Raw genomic sequence first — 15,079 nt, 5'->3', positions numbered from 1 at the left:
TGTTTTTCTGTAGTGTTTTGGTTACTAGGAATTGTGTTTTTCCTATGAAAAATGGTTTAAAAATTTCCAACCACCTCTAGTATTTATGCTAAAACGATTCAAAGTAATGTCCTGTGGAATTTTAAAGCAAAGACAGCATCAACAGAAGGAGTTCCACACTGCAGATAAGGGCCTGATGATGAAATTCAGTTAGAGTGTCCAGTGCCATCCTTATTAAATCTATTCATACAAAGCTTTGTAAAGAAGAGGGGATATTGGAAAAGATGATCACTAGCTTTTTAGTTGACCAAAAAAAAACCCCACATCATCCACGGAGGCATGACTGGATCCAGTTTTTGGGATACTGCTTGTGTCCTGTCCTCTGGAAGTATCATGTAGAAGGTGATGACAGAGACCTGTTTATCAAAATAGGAAAGGAGGAAGGCTTCCCACCCTACTGAAATGTCTTAGGACATGTGCTAAGCCAAAGCCAGAAGAGTAACAAATCTTGGCTCTGATTCCCAGCTTCCATAAACTGCAAGGTTGAATATTCGATTTTGAGCTCGGATTCAGCCAGTTTAGAGAACAATTACCCATCCATGCTCTGTAATTCAGTTATGAACCGGTCTTCAAACTCTCCTCACATTAAGGTTGGAGTTTCTATTTATTTGGATTACAAAGTCTGTTTCTGCTATTGCCATCTTTGCCTCACACTGCAAACATCCAAGAAGCCTGAAGGCACTGGGAAAAGGGGGTTGATCCAATATTTTCTCTGTTTAAGATGGGAAGCCTGTAAGCGGATGATCTATTAATACAACATTTATTAATACTCTTCTCACACACAGGAACCAAAAGTCACAAGGCTTGCTTTGAAGCTGGGACTCTCTCACATGCATTGAAATGAGTTTCCAGCAAAGCACAGGTGCATGCCATATGAGCAGGAGAAATCCTGGGACCACGAGCAAGCGATTTGATGACTGCTGTGTGCTCAGTGCCCAGAGCAGATTCATGTCAAGGTGACACTTCCCTGGCTCGGCTCTCCTCTTGTCTCTTAATGAAGAGCTGTAGATATTTTACTCTTGCATTTTAGTAGATATTTTACTCTTAGTTTTTAGTGCCTGATAGATGTTGTTCCTAAACACTTTTGCAGGTGATTACTGTGGGGAATTAGTAGGCTTCTTATTCACACCTTTCTGTCCAGCCTCTCCTGACTTGCACAACTCATTAAGCCAGAGGAAACGAGGGATTTCACAAAGTGTGCTGAGGCTCTGGCCGGACCCAGAGGGACTTTTCAATGGTTTAATTTAATGATCACTGTGGGGAATGCTTGTGTAGATGTTAAGCATTTTGATTCCCCTCCCATTCTTTCCCCTGTTAACAGGCGGTTGTGCCATTGAGACGTTCCTTAAAAGGACTGTTAATGTGAAATATATGTGTTGTTGCCTGTTGACATGCTGGCTAACCAGGATGAGACATCAGACTTACATTCCCAGAAGGTGTCCCTAAATTTTCATGGTTTTCAAGCATTATAAATGTTACTTTCTAACACAGGTGAGGTTTGAACCCCATAGGTCTGAATCTGCAAACACCCATGTCCCAAATGTCCCTTTTTGGTAGTGGGGACACTGGTAAAAGAAAACACAGATGTGAGAGGCCCTGAAACCTTCAGGCACGTCAAGCTCTAACCAGTTTCTCCACACCTCCTCAAAGTGGATCATATATGGAGTCAAGATATGAATGAAGGAGCAAAGCTTTTTGGCTGAATGACATGGGTCCAGTGACACTGCTTCAAAGAGTGATGTCAAACTCTTAGGCAATGTCTACACTGCAGAACTGCACATTGCAAAGGAGCGTTCCCAGGTGCTTTAATTTGTTTTTGATCCTCAGACTGGTCTCTTGCACACTTTTGGCCTTGTCTCGCTAGCATCCCTCCAAACAGTTTCCAGGCACAGTTCGGCAACCGGCGCAGCCAGGGACCATTCCCAGTTGGCAGCTTGGATACAGCCGCTCTGTTTTGGAAAGCAGGAGAGTTTAATGAATGGATGCAGGCATTTCTGTGCCAGTTGGCCTCCAGGCTAGAGAGTGGTCCCGGCCGTGTTTAATTTTCTAAAACAGACATAGCCTCGGGTCTCCTTCTTATCTCTGCCATTGACTTCCTGGGTAGTGAGGGCTTGGCTGTTTACCTATAAAAACGACTTTGTGAAAATGGAGCGTGCATGAAAGAATGGTTTCAAAGACTATTTATTATGAATATGGTTCTTTTTAACTTAACAAGTCATTCACAAACTGATCTTGGCTTCCTTGGACTGAATTAGTGTTCAGAGATATTCACTGATCATTTACAGCAAGAAACATTCAGCCTCCGGTTTGTTTTCTTTGCTTCCTTTTTGCAGTGGGGGACCAGCCAGCTGAGAGATCTGCTTTTGTTTTCCCTCTCCTTGATTTGATGATTGAAGCTTTTCAAACAGAACTACAGCACACGGCAAATATCCACGATGAATTTCTAGATAAATAAACACTTGGGCTGAGGTTATTTTGGAAGAACAGCAGTCTCAGTGCCTCCAAATGGCAAATAATAGAGTGAACTGAGCCCAGCCATTTTTTTTTTTTTTTTTTCTGAAATCGGAGGACTTCTGCTATCCCTCCTGTTAACCTGTGCTTCTCTGTTTTGTGGCCCTGCTCGGTGTTTCTGAAGCACTGTGGAAGACACACTTAGGGCTGGTTAAGAGTCAGTCCACATCCCCACTGAGAAAATGGAGACTCTTCCCATCGCCACCTTGCCTAGAAGTGGGGTGAGGATTGCTCCTGGTCTGGGTGTTCACGGGGTGTGGGCTCGGGGAGCTCAGCCACTTGCAGGGAGGTCCCCATGAGGAGGCTGCTCAGCCTTTCCCAGGCAGGAATGGCTCAGGAGACGTGCTGGAGGCAGGCTTGCGTTGCCTAAGCATAGCTCTTTGCTCCATCGTTTGCTCATCTGTGGCTTTGCCTTCACTCACTTGTTCATTTAGATGAGTTCCTCTGCCTGCTTATTTGTGTTAGGAAAATTATCGTTCTTGTATTTCGGTCTGTGTCACTTCCTCTGGGCCTGTTTTGTTATTGCACAGAGGGATGTCTCTAATGAAATGGACGGAAGGAGGAGGACTCAGGGCTTATTTTTATCTTATACATAGGAAGTTGGCCAGAACAGGGAAAAATAGAGCAGAAAGTCCTCAGAGCATTTCCACCCATCAGGCCTGGAGACAGCAATCCCCACAGACCTTGCTCAAATGTTCCACTGCTGCCCAGGGACACTGCCGAGGAGAACTTGCTCTGCAATTTTGCTTGTTTGTTTTTGAAAGGAAAAGTGCGTGCTGCTTCCTGCCACAGGGACGGGGCTTGCTGCCCTGCCATTGCTGAGATCCAAGTTTCTTTTATTAATGAATTAAACCTCAGACCACCAGACTAACTAAGGAAAAAAAGGGGATTTGTACATATGTATTAGTACTGTGACAGCACCTAGAGGCCCTGGTGGAGCTGGCACTTGCACCACACCTTTCTAATGAGAGATGAGAGCTGGTCTGAGGAGCCTCAAACCTAAACTGAACAGATGGGCTCAGAGTAGCAATACAGAGCAGAAGAGCTGAGAAATGCAAAGATTTTCCTGCTATCATGGAGAAGAGAAAGGAAAGAGGATGAGGCCAGACCTTGTATTTTTTGGTTCAGCAAGTGGCTCATTAGACCAAGCCCTAGAAACTCTGGGGGGAACTGAGACACATATTTTATGACTTCGTGTTTACCTCGCATTCACATTTTCTTTGTCTCCTTGAATGTCCTTTCCAGATTTTTTTTTTTTTTTTTTTTTTTGGAGTGGTGATGTACAAGGAGAGGAGCAACAAACCAGACAGCCAGGGCTCTCCCACGCAGCTTCCCCAGCACAGGCCGGCATCACTACTGAGCATCTCCCTCTTCTGTTCCTAGCCCTGTAACACAGCTGGGCTTCAAAAGAGGATGCTCCACTCCCACGTGCTTCAAAGAGAAACCAGGAGTTGCAGAACAATTACTCCCACTCACAAGATGAGGGGAAATCCTCTTCTAACCAGGGATCATCCTGTTAAAATGAGGATGTCTGGCAATTTATGACTTGCTGCTTTAAACCCTCCTCCCCCTACCAAAGAAACACAGCAGACAGCAAAGCTGGAGGCAGATACAAGAGAGAGCTGACATTGGCAGCACTTGAAATATAGTGGGAGGCATGGGAAAACCCTTTCTTGCTATCCTCATTAGCATGACTTAATTAATAGTTATAATCTTATCAAACAGAAGTTGCCGTGCAGGAGGGATGTGCAGGCTGGAAATCAAAGCTTTAATAAATTGATATTTTAAGACCAAAAACCACCACCATATAATTTTGTCTAACTTCCCGTATAATTGATACCAGCGGTAGACCTTTTCAACTAAAAAAAAAAAAAAAAAAAAAAAAGGTGGATTTAATGTGAAGATGTTATTAATGTGATATTTTTTGGTAATAATTTTAACAAGAAAACTTAGAGAGGTTTAATCTGCAAATCCAACTTATCTGCACTTGATTGGCTTCCATTTTCTTTTTCTACTCTTCTAAACCCCAAAGACTGTATGTTCTATAGGGCTTAGACTTCCATCTTCTTAATTCTTTTTCTGATATTGATGACAAATTTTAAAATAATATTCTCAACTTGGGGCAAAGAAAACATTGCATTTTGACACTGTGAAACTCTTGCAGCCTACATTAAATACTGCAAAACCTGGTTTCTCTGCCATCAGTTTTGTTATTGTCTCTGACATTTTTTATAAGATAACACAGCTCATTTCATGTGTTAGCCTTGGCCTGGGCCTTGAAAGTGGTGGCACCTCTTAGTGTCAAGAATATCGTGGCATCTTGATGTCTGGTGTGGCAGTAAGACAAGTTGTCCTACCGGGAATCAAGAGAAAACAGAGTTTCAGCAGAAGGTCCTTTGTCACATATGGAAGTCGAATGGCAGGCCAGCTTGTGCCAAGAGCCCGCAGGAAGACAATGATTAATTTATACCAGGTTTTAAGTGGAGAAGATAAACCCCAAGGACCCACAGAGAAGCAGAAGGCAAAGACAGCCAAAAGAGACAGACCTTGGTGAGGGTAGTACAGTGTGGGGCAACCCTGGAAGCAAAGTCAGAAGCAGAACAGATTATCCAAATTGCTGCTGTACCTGCTGCTCTACATGGAGCAACTCATCCAAACGTGAGCTAGTCAATGTCCAGATTAGATTACTCCGTACCCATTCATACTCTAGGTATTTCTAAGAAAGCAACACAGCCTGTGAAAACTCAAGCTCACCCAGAACAACTTTTGAATATAGAGAAGGTCATGGTCCTACTTCAGACCAAGTCCATCAGTCTCAGAGGATTTTATACCAGCATCCACAAGATTTGCATTTGCACCGGGATGTTTAGCAAAGGCCATTAACAGGACAGATTTCTTGATGCTAAAGGGAGAGAAAATGAATTATAATGCCACATCCTTACTGGCGGCTGTAAATTTGGATAAATCTCCTCTCCCAGTGCTCTGGATTCTTGCATGCTGTCTCCTCAGGCTGTTTCCCTCTCACTTGTGAAATATATTACAGTAGCCAAATTACCAGGGGATGAATGACCTCAATAAATTCACTCATTCTGTTCTAAGAGAAGATACCATGCTGTGGAGAACAGAGTGAGAATGTATTTTCCTCCCCAAAGTTGAAACTATTCCCATTGTGTGTCAGTTTTATTGGCAGGTGATTTTCCTCCCTTGGTTGGCCCCAACTTGAATTTTTCCATTCTGCTTCCCACTGTAAATGCCCTTTCCAATTACTGTATTTTAGCTCATATCAATGAAATCCGTATGGGGGAAGAGAATAACGCAGGACAGGTCCTCAGCTGGTATATATCTGCCTGCCTCAATACATTTCAAGGGGGCTCTCTGCTGCTTTTCCTAGCTCAGGGTCCATGCAGCAATTCTGTGAACACTGGACATAATCTTACCATATTTTCTGTAGATAAACTTGCTGAGCTGGTTATGCATGGGGAAAATTCTCCCCCAAATTATTAGAAGAATGTCTGAACTTAATTTTTTCTTTTTTCGTGCATCTTGTACTTACAGAGGTATCCCTCCAATCTGACAGAATTAAATATTTATTTCTGTGGAACAAAGCAAAAGTTTTATACAGGTAAAAAATCAGCCCATCTTCATCTAAAATTCAGCAAAAGTACAGGCCCTGCCTTTCATTTTCCTAGTACCTTGAGTCAGTGCTCTAAGCAAAGAGCCTAGGGGCAGTGGCATCGGAGAGTCTCCCAACAGCAGCAAAAGTTCAAACCTCACTTGGAAAAATGTCCTAAGGTCCCTGGGGAAAGCCTCAGAATGGCAGTAGATGCAGAAAACAGCTGAGAAAATCCCTGCTCCAAATCTCTAAGAATTGTTTTTTTTACAAAACCTTGTCAATATTAATGTAGCTTCTCTTCCAGTTGAGAACAAGCAGAGAGGACTAAAGCTTTGTTTCAGCATCCAGCCAGCCAGCTCCAACCTTTCTGAGGCAACAGATTCACAAACCTGGTGCTGGCTGAGAACAGAGGAGATACAATTTCCCGGAAAGATATAATTTAAATAAACCAAGCAAACTGATAACCAAAACTAAATCAATTAATTTTATAATCAGCTTCAAGGTAGCCAAAAAAAATCATGAGCAACACCTGTAAGAAGTTAGCTTTGCTCTGTTTCTATGCCGGACAAATCACCACCGTGTTTGGAACTGACTCTTGCCTCACCTAGTTATAACAAAGTAAAACATGGGCATCCAGTCTGAACTACATCCCCTGCAGCACCTGGAGTAAGACTAACACTTGTTGCTGGGGGATCGTCTCACATCATGACGTCCCAAGTGGTCCCAATGCAGAAATGAGACAACTGACAACCGCGACCATAGAACCTGGAAACATTCAAGGTCAAGTTGGACGGCGCTCTGGGCAACCTGATGTACTTGAAGATGCCCCTGCTCATTGAAGGGGGGTCGGACTAGATCAGCTTTAAAGGTCCCTTCCAACCCAAACTATTCTATGATTCTATGATTTTATGATTCTGTGACCTTGGACATCTGAGAATAATGGGTGGCTTGAAAAGGGGCTCACTGATGGATTTGATCCCACCGCTGCGCACTGGAAAAAGACCCGTGCTGTTTTCTTTCTCCCCAGCCAGTGATCTGGATTATGCAGCATCTCCCACACCAGCTGAAGAGCCTTGGTCACAGCTTGAGACCCATCCGTGGACATTGAGAAACAGTTTGACCATTGCAGTTCAGACCAGATGGGGACAATAAATCTTCATTTTATGCACACTGCTTTTGTGTGAGAGCAAAGTGCATGAAAAGGCTCCTCCCTAAATACTCTGAGCAAAATAATTTCTCCACAACTCAGCACCAACAGTCAGGAGTGTTGCAGTAGTGGAAAGTTTGTTCCCTTTTGCTTATCTGGAAGATCAGAGATCGAGGAAGAGAAAATAAAAGTCAATGGTACAACAGCCTCCCCACAGTTATTTCCTCTAAGACGAAGAACAAATGTGGAAGGTCTGATCCAAGAAAGAAAGAATCTCCCAGCAGGTACCGGAGCTTCAGTGAAGATGCTTCTCACTTCAATTTGTGTTGGGGGTGTCACTGAACAGGGCCATGGTGGTGGCTGCGAGAGCATCGCCCTTATTTCTCAGGGGCAGAAACCCACTGAGAGGCCGTCATACTGGAGCAAGATGCTCAGTCTTGCAACTACTGTTGCCCATGATTATTCCACTTGCTGGTAGACTTTTAGTTATTCTTGCATAATTTTCATTTCTCATTTGGTATTCCTTATATTATCAATATTAGTTTTTTTCTCTCTTGTCAGACATAAGCCAAGCTACATCAGGCTCCAACCCGATTCCTTCTCCCTCTGCCTCACTGACCTTGTCAACATCTGAATCACGGTCACAAAGGAAGGGATGATTTCAAAATTGTTCTGTTTGAAAAGGCCGAAGGCAAATTTGGAGTACTGACACCTGTGTCCTGCCTGTGTTGGTGTGAAAAAGAAAAGGTGGCTGATGTGGGACTCCCGTAAGAGTTGTTTCACCTTTCATTGTTGCTGTTAAAAGCCAGTAGTGTTTTTGCTTTATCTTTTCTTTTATGACATCTGAAGGTTGGAAGAAAACAGGGTACAACAGTAATAGAAAGCTAAAGCAATTGCTTTAAAGGCAAATCCTTTCATAATACCCTTAAATCTCAGCGACTGCAAAGTTTGCAGGAAAGGATAATATTTTCTATTAGCTGATTTCAGCTGATAAAGTTGCAGGGAGGGAGAGAAAGAGCTTTGGGGCACATGAGCACTTCTTCAAATCTCTGTAGGCTTTGAAATGTCATTGTTTCCTGATTTACCTCACGAAACATAAACTTTACGAAACATGGTACATTAACGACAAGGTGTGCAAATGTGCCTTTTCAACTCAGAAACAGAGTTGCTTCTGTTCCAGACAGAGCTACCTCTTTGGACCTAAGATGACAAATAATTCAAGTTTAAACATATGTAGTTGTTTGTAGGCCCCAAGACACTTTATGGCAAATTCGTTCCAGCTACTTTTCTCAATGTCCCCATACAAATAAGTCCTAAGTATCAAGGCCAGGAACAAGAGAGGAGACAGTTACTTACAGTCTGAGGATATGAAGCCACAGTGACTTTTATATATACATAGACGCATGTATCTATGTATGTGTATATATATATATAGATAGATAGATAGATTAGGAACCCTGAAACTTAAATCCATATGCAGGAAAGTCTGCAAACAGACAGAAAGCTGAAGGCATTTTGGAAGAAAAAGCCTGCCAGTGTGAATGCAAACTGCATATAGGTTTAGTATCTTATGCTCTGGGGGGGTTGAGATATTCAGCTGGGTAGTTTTCATCTAAATAGAAGTCAGGTGTTTTTCAAAAGGCTTTTTCTTTTAATGCACCGAAGTATTTTTCCAACTGAAAAGGACTGGCTCTTCAACCAGAATGGAAATTTTTAATTCGATCTGAAATTTTGTTTGTTTTAGGGAAAAAAATAAAAAAAGGTAAAAACCAACTACGGAAACATTCTCACTAAAAATGCTGGCTTTAGATCAAAAACTTCTGAGATGAAATGAAATATTTTCCTTTAAAACGTTATTTTTTGAAAGAAACTGCTTATTTTTCTCAGAGTTTTTAATTGGGAAGGAAGAAAAAAGTAAAAGACAGTAAGTAGAATCAACTTAGAAAACATTTGTGGGGAAAATTAAAAAACAAGCTTACATTAAAATGATGGTATCTTCAATTAAAAATAGTTGCCATATTTTGATCAACAGTAGAACATCTGGCCACATCTGATGGGGCTGGCAATACCACGTAGGTGGCTGCAGGGGCTGAACCACGCTGGGGAAAAGTTGCACTATCAATAAAACCAGTCATGGGCTGTTTGCTTCCTACCTTCCCATATGTTGGGCTCATTAATGGAACATCAAATCCACAAATGTGGACATAAAGTCAGCCTATACATGCCTAACTTCTGATATGAGCATCCGACCACTGCTTGGGGTCTATGTTTGAAAAGTAGGGCCATGTCCTGAGGGCTGTAAATCCATTCTTTTTTTGATGGAAAACAAATCTCAGCGGGTTTCTTTCTTTTTTTTTTTTTTTTTTTTTTTTTTTTCTTTCTTTCTTTTTTTTTTTTTTTTTTCCACAAAAGAGTCTTGTATTCTGCACTGTGAGCCTGAATTGCAACAGGGAGGGGGAAGCTGCAAATCCAGCTCAAGGCTTGAAAGATTTCCACTGTCATTGCTAGAGCTCTGCGGAGTCAGAGCCCCTCGGTGCCAAGAACAAACACATCATCACCACCACATAATGCAAACACGATGCTCTTATAATCTGCTGCGGGACAGTGGGAATCTGCCTCCTGGGACAAGAGGCAGGCAGGGAAAGCCCTGGAAATCTTTTTTGGTGACTAAAACCATGCTTTATTGCAAAGTGCGTAAAGGGCTGTGTCTCCTTTCCAGGCCGACTTCCCACCTGCAGTGCGTTGCTGATTTAATAAGGGCTGAAAGGGATTATCAAGTTGTGAAGTTGTTTGCATCTTACCGGGTTGTAATGAGTGAAGGTTTTTGTTCGGCTCAGCCTAACTGAATGCTTCTTGGACTGATCATAGCTGGGGAAAGGCTGTAAGTGACCGGTGGTTTCGGTACACGGTTAATACTTAAATCTCACATGTTGAAATGGTGGGTGCATACTTGTTTCGTAGCGTGCTTCTTTCCCTTACTCCTGCCACAACACTTGCTTCAGGCTGAGCCCTTGCAATGTTTTTTCGGTCTGCCTTGGTAACTTAGCATTCAGTGAAAGAGAAAAACTCGGTATCTTAAACTCCTGTGATTAATGAGCAACACTAAAGTTCCCTCACAGGTCTCTGCATTCACCTTCCTCCTGTAATTCAGCCACAGGTTGCCTCACCCTTGGGGAGTTTGTATCAGTAGCAGTTCTGCTTATAGAACTAATGACAAGAAAGATGCTCACTCCCTGCCAGTTCCTTGCAAGACGGTTGCATCCCCTGCTGAGAAGGACAAAGAGTGCCACAGGCATGCTGGGGTAAATGCCTCTTAATCCAGCTCATTTTCAACCCAATAAAAGAGCAACTCCACCCATCTAACAGACACAAAAAACACCTGTCCCTTTGGAGGCAGAGCTGTCTGACTGACAAGAATTTAAAACCCTCTTCTTGACAGGATGTTTTTATAAATTTGGCACCAGCATGAGGAGCAGGACTTTATCCTCTCCTAGACAGTCTTCTCTCCCTCTTGAAAGGTCAGACTTGCCCTGCTACAGTCCCAGTATGGTGGGGGTTTACTTCCTCTCTTTATCCCAGTAGACTGTAGTTGTTCCCAGTCCCTCTCATCCTTCCTGTCCACCAGTGGACTTTGTCTTGAGATGCTCACCCAATAGGTGAGGTGTCCTCTTGGCCATTCTCTTGTCAGTGCTCATGCTAACACAGTGGTACAAACATGAGCTTCACCAGATCAGAAAATGCAGGGTCCCAGATCTCTTCTTCATCCAGAAGAGCCTAGCAAGTGCAAGCTGTCTCAGTGTTTCTGCTCTTACTTGAAATTTCCTTCAGAGTGTGTCATCCACCACTCAAGAATCTGGAGCAGCTAATAATAAAGATCTGATATCTCCCTAAACTTTCCCCTTGTTTCAAGAAAAACAACCAACCTCACCATCTGCTCTCTCATAGCTCTGGTTCTTATCTATGTATCTCCCATATCTTTTCTTGTCATAGCTTTCCACAGCCTCCCTCCATCATCCATTCTCTTCAGACAGTTTATCATTTCCTTCCCCCACCCTTGCCTTTGAGCACTTCTTCCTTCCTACAGATAATGTTTGGGAAGGGATCTCAGAACACTTAATCTAGTAGGGTATTTACCCTATCCAACTTTAGGTCACCTAAGTCAGCCATCAGGTCTTTCCATAATGCTTCTACAGTTAATGAAGACATGCCCCTCCAAAGGCTGGGGGACCATCCCTAAGGCAAACTCCTTCTCTGAAACCTTCAGAAGGGCCTGACTCTGTTCTTTGGGAACTCAGGAAGATTTGTTGTATGGCAAACAGATGACCCTTAAAGTGGTATGGTTATATCACAGAGACGTCACCTTCTCCTATTTCAGATGCTCATTTCTCCTATGATGTTGTAAGAAGGGTGTACAGCAGTCACAGGAAGAAAAAAGAGAGTAAGTAATGAGTTCAGAGTGGGTTTTGTACTCTCTGATCCAGCACAGCAAAAGGAAAGGGCTATCCAGGCCAAATTAGTTTAATATCATACAAACATAGAATAATTCCAGTTGTAAGTGACCTCAAGAGGTCTTCTCAAAGCAGGGGCACCCATGAGGTAAGGCCAGGTTACCTGAGGTTTCATATTAGAAAAGCTCAGTGGTTTAGGGGCTTCACTTGGAGGAAGGTGAAGAAGAAGAAAGCATATGCACTTCCTACTGAAATTCCGGGCTCCTATTTGTTGGAAATAGGGAGGTGGGGTGGGATGGGGTAGTTTTCATGTAGGTGTGTGGTCCATAATAGAATCCAGGCTCCAGTAGCTGCAAACATCTGGTGGAAAAAGTCACCATTGGAGGTGTTACTTGATTGCTGTCAGAGCTGGCCTGATAATGACTGTTTGCATCCCATTCCAGGACTGGCTGCACTGAAAAGTCAGAGGTAACATCAACTAACATGAACTGAGATTTCCTTGACATTTTTGTGCATGGAGAGTTCCCATTTCAGAGTGAACTGGTTTCTGAGCAGTCAGTTCTCCCCACCCCCAACTTTATTCCTGACTCATGTTTACCAGCTGGAGAAAACATGACAAAATAAAAAAAAAAAAAAAAAAAAAAAGAGATCTGCTTTGAGCATTAAACTTCATTGCTGAAAGACTAGAAACTACTGTTTGGCCTGCCAAGGCTTTAATTGTCAACTTATGTAAGAAAGGCTCTTACTTAGTCCCTGTTTGCATTCACCAGGGGGGTCATAAAACAATTATAAGAATCTAGTGATAATCTTCTTTCAGCCTTTATACTCCAGTCAGCCCAAAATATCAGTCCAGTAGATGATTGTTCGTATGTGAGGTCACTGAGCCACTGACTGGCCCTCTGACTTTACTATTATTAATTGGTTTTATTAGATACCGCTACTACAGGGCATGTGAGTCATTCACCCAGTCCATAGTCCTTAATAGCTTCATTGTATTATCCTGATCAAAGATGGCCCTTTCTGTTTCCCTTTCATGTGATCTTCAAAGTCATCTTTGGATGGACTGAAAAATAAAAATCACAAAAGCAATTTTAGGCTGAAACAAAAATCGACAGCTCCACATTTTTGATAGTTCAAAGATTAAAATCTTATGGTGTTAGACAATCATCTTGTGAACAGTCTAAGACAGGCATGAGACAACCACAGATCCTGGCTGGAAGCAAATCAATGAACTCTCCCCACTAGGCTGAGGGGCTAAAAGCTAGTGAATGACAGATTCTGGTACCTCCGATTAGCTTGAAATCATTACACATACTGGATATTAAATTATACACTTTAGTGCTAACTGATTGCTGAAAATCCTGTCTTGTGTGCAAATGAAAAAGAAGACTTTAGGACTGGTTTGTATTCTATTTTTTCAACTTTTAATACTGCTTGAATGCAAGTTGTATTTCACGCAATGTCCCTGTCGTTTTAAAGACAAACTGTTGTAGATCAGATCTTTACAGAAAACATTGGTTCAGACCTGAATCTGAAAATTTCCAGCTCTTGAAGAAGACAGTGTAATATTTCATCCTTTGATTCTGACTGCTACACAGGCGGAAGAAGGAACATTTTACCAATGTTATGTTATTTGCTAAAGAACCAAAGCATGTGTTAAAGTCTTGTTGAAGACCAGGATGATCTGGAGATCCTGAGGTCTTAACTGAAGCATGTGCTTCAGTATTTTATTAATGTGATGGTCTGCCTGGACTTCTGAGCTGATGTCGGTATGAAATTTGTGTCACAGAGACAAAGCAGTCAGATTTAACTCCCTTCCTCATAACCTTGTACACCTGTCTTGTAGGTGGCATGGCATCAAAATGAGGTGAGGTTGAATTTCTACTTCACTGCTCTTTAAATCCAGTGTCATGGCAAGTCGAGAACAGAGGGAATCCAATAAAAGAGTCTAAATAACAGGAAAAGTCAGATGGCATTTCTGTTTTGTCCTGTGGATTGTCTTTTCAATAAAGCTCTGGATAGAAATATAAATCTCTAGTGGGATTTGAAATTATATCATAGCAAATAAATCTCAATTAAAATGTTTCTCAGATTCAAATATTTCTAGAGGACAAAATCTGGAATTTACGGCTTTTTTGTCTGAAGATAGAATTAGCCTGGAAAATAAAATATTATTTTCACATCAAGAAATCACCAGAAGATTCCATCACTCATTGCTTCCAAAATCCGAGCAATTTCCTCTGCTGTATGAGAAGAGTAATTTATACTTACTTTGTATGTAGTGATGAGAGAATAGAGTTTAATACAGTGGTAATAAGATAAACTGCTAAAAGCTTTTACACAGGAACCAGCAACTTGGAATGGGGTTTTCACCGTTGCTTCTGTAAATGGGCCCACATTTGAGGGTTATCTTTGCTATAGGTCTACTTAGATCAGAAATTGACTAATATATCTGGCTTCTAAGCAGAACTGCTTTTTTTTTTTTCTCCACGGTTAAATTGTGGCTAATTGCAAAGTGTCCCTGCACAAAAAAAAAAAAAAAAAAAAAAAAAAAAAAATCATAAATACTTTGTTTAAGGCACAATGTAGGGCAAGAAGAGAGATGGTAGAGGGATGTAGCATGGCACTTTGAAGGAAAGTTGTGCAGAACTTTTACATAAGAACACAGGACTTTGCAACTTTCTTCTACGTTACAGGTTTCCCTTTTAGGTGCCTAAAATCCAGCTGAGTTCGCTGATAATTTATCCGGTTAAATCCCCCTGTGGACTGGACACCAAGTTATCACCTCATACCTTAGATGAATTAGATATTTCAGTGTTTCTGAGAAGGGTTCCAAATTGGCTTTTTTTTTTTTTTTTTTCTGATCTCACCAGAGGTCCAAGAATGACTGAGCCTAGAGACAGGAGTAATTTGCAGTTGCAGCTTGGAGACTGGGATTTCACATGGTTGGAACAAAGGCACTGTACAGCATCATCTTTTGGTTATGATTTGGCAGATTTAAGGACTGTGGGAAGAGGTGTTCTCAATAACAGTGAGCAGAACTGCTAACATAGCCTTTAAACATTGCAGCTCAAAGATCAATTTGGCTTTGGCCTTTGCCAAAGCTACTTCTTAACAACTGACTTGAAAACTGCAAGGATGAACTGTCTTTTTTCCTCCCTGTGGGGCAACCACATTTGACATTGCGGTTCCTAAATGACCAGCAAATAATTTCATATGCTAGAAATGAAGAAAAGGGAAAGGAAGGAAAAAAAAATATAAAAGATGCAATCTTTTCTTTTCCTCCCCCCAAGTTAATGAATTTTTTATAAATGTGTAAGC

Source organism: Athene cunicularia (assembly GCF_003259725.1).
Source record: "Athene cunicularia isolate RWA chromosome 3 unlocalized genomic scaffold, athCun1 chr3_part1, whole genome shotgun sequence".
Taxonomy (NCBI): domain Eukaryota; kingdom Metazoa; phylum Chordata; class Aves; order Strigiformes; family Strigidae; genus Athene; species Athene cunicularia.
The sequence above is the reverse complement of the archived record's forward strand: the minus strand, read 5'-3'. Positions refer to the sequence as shown.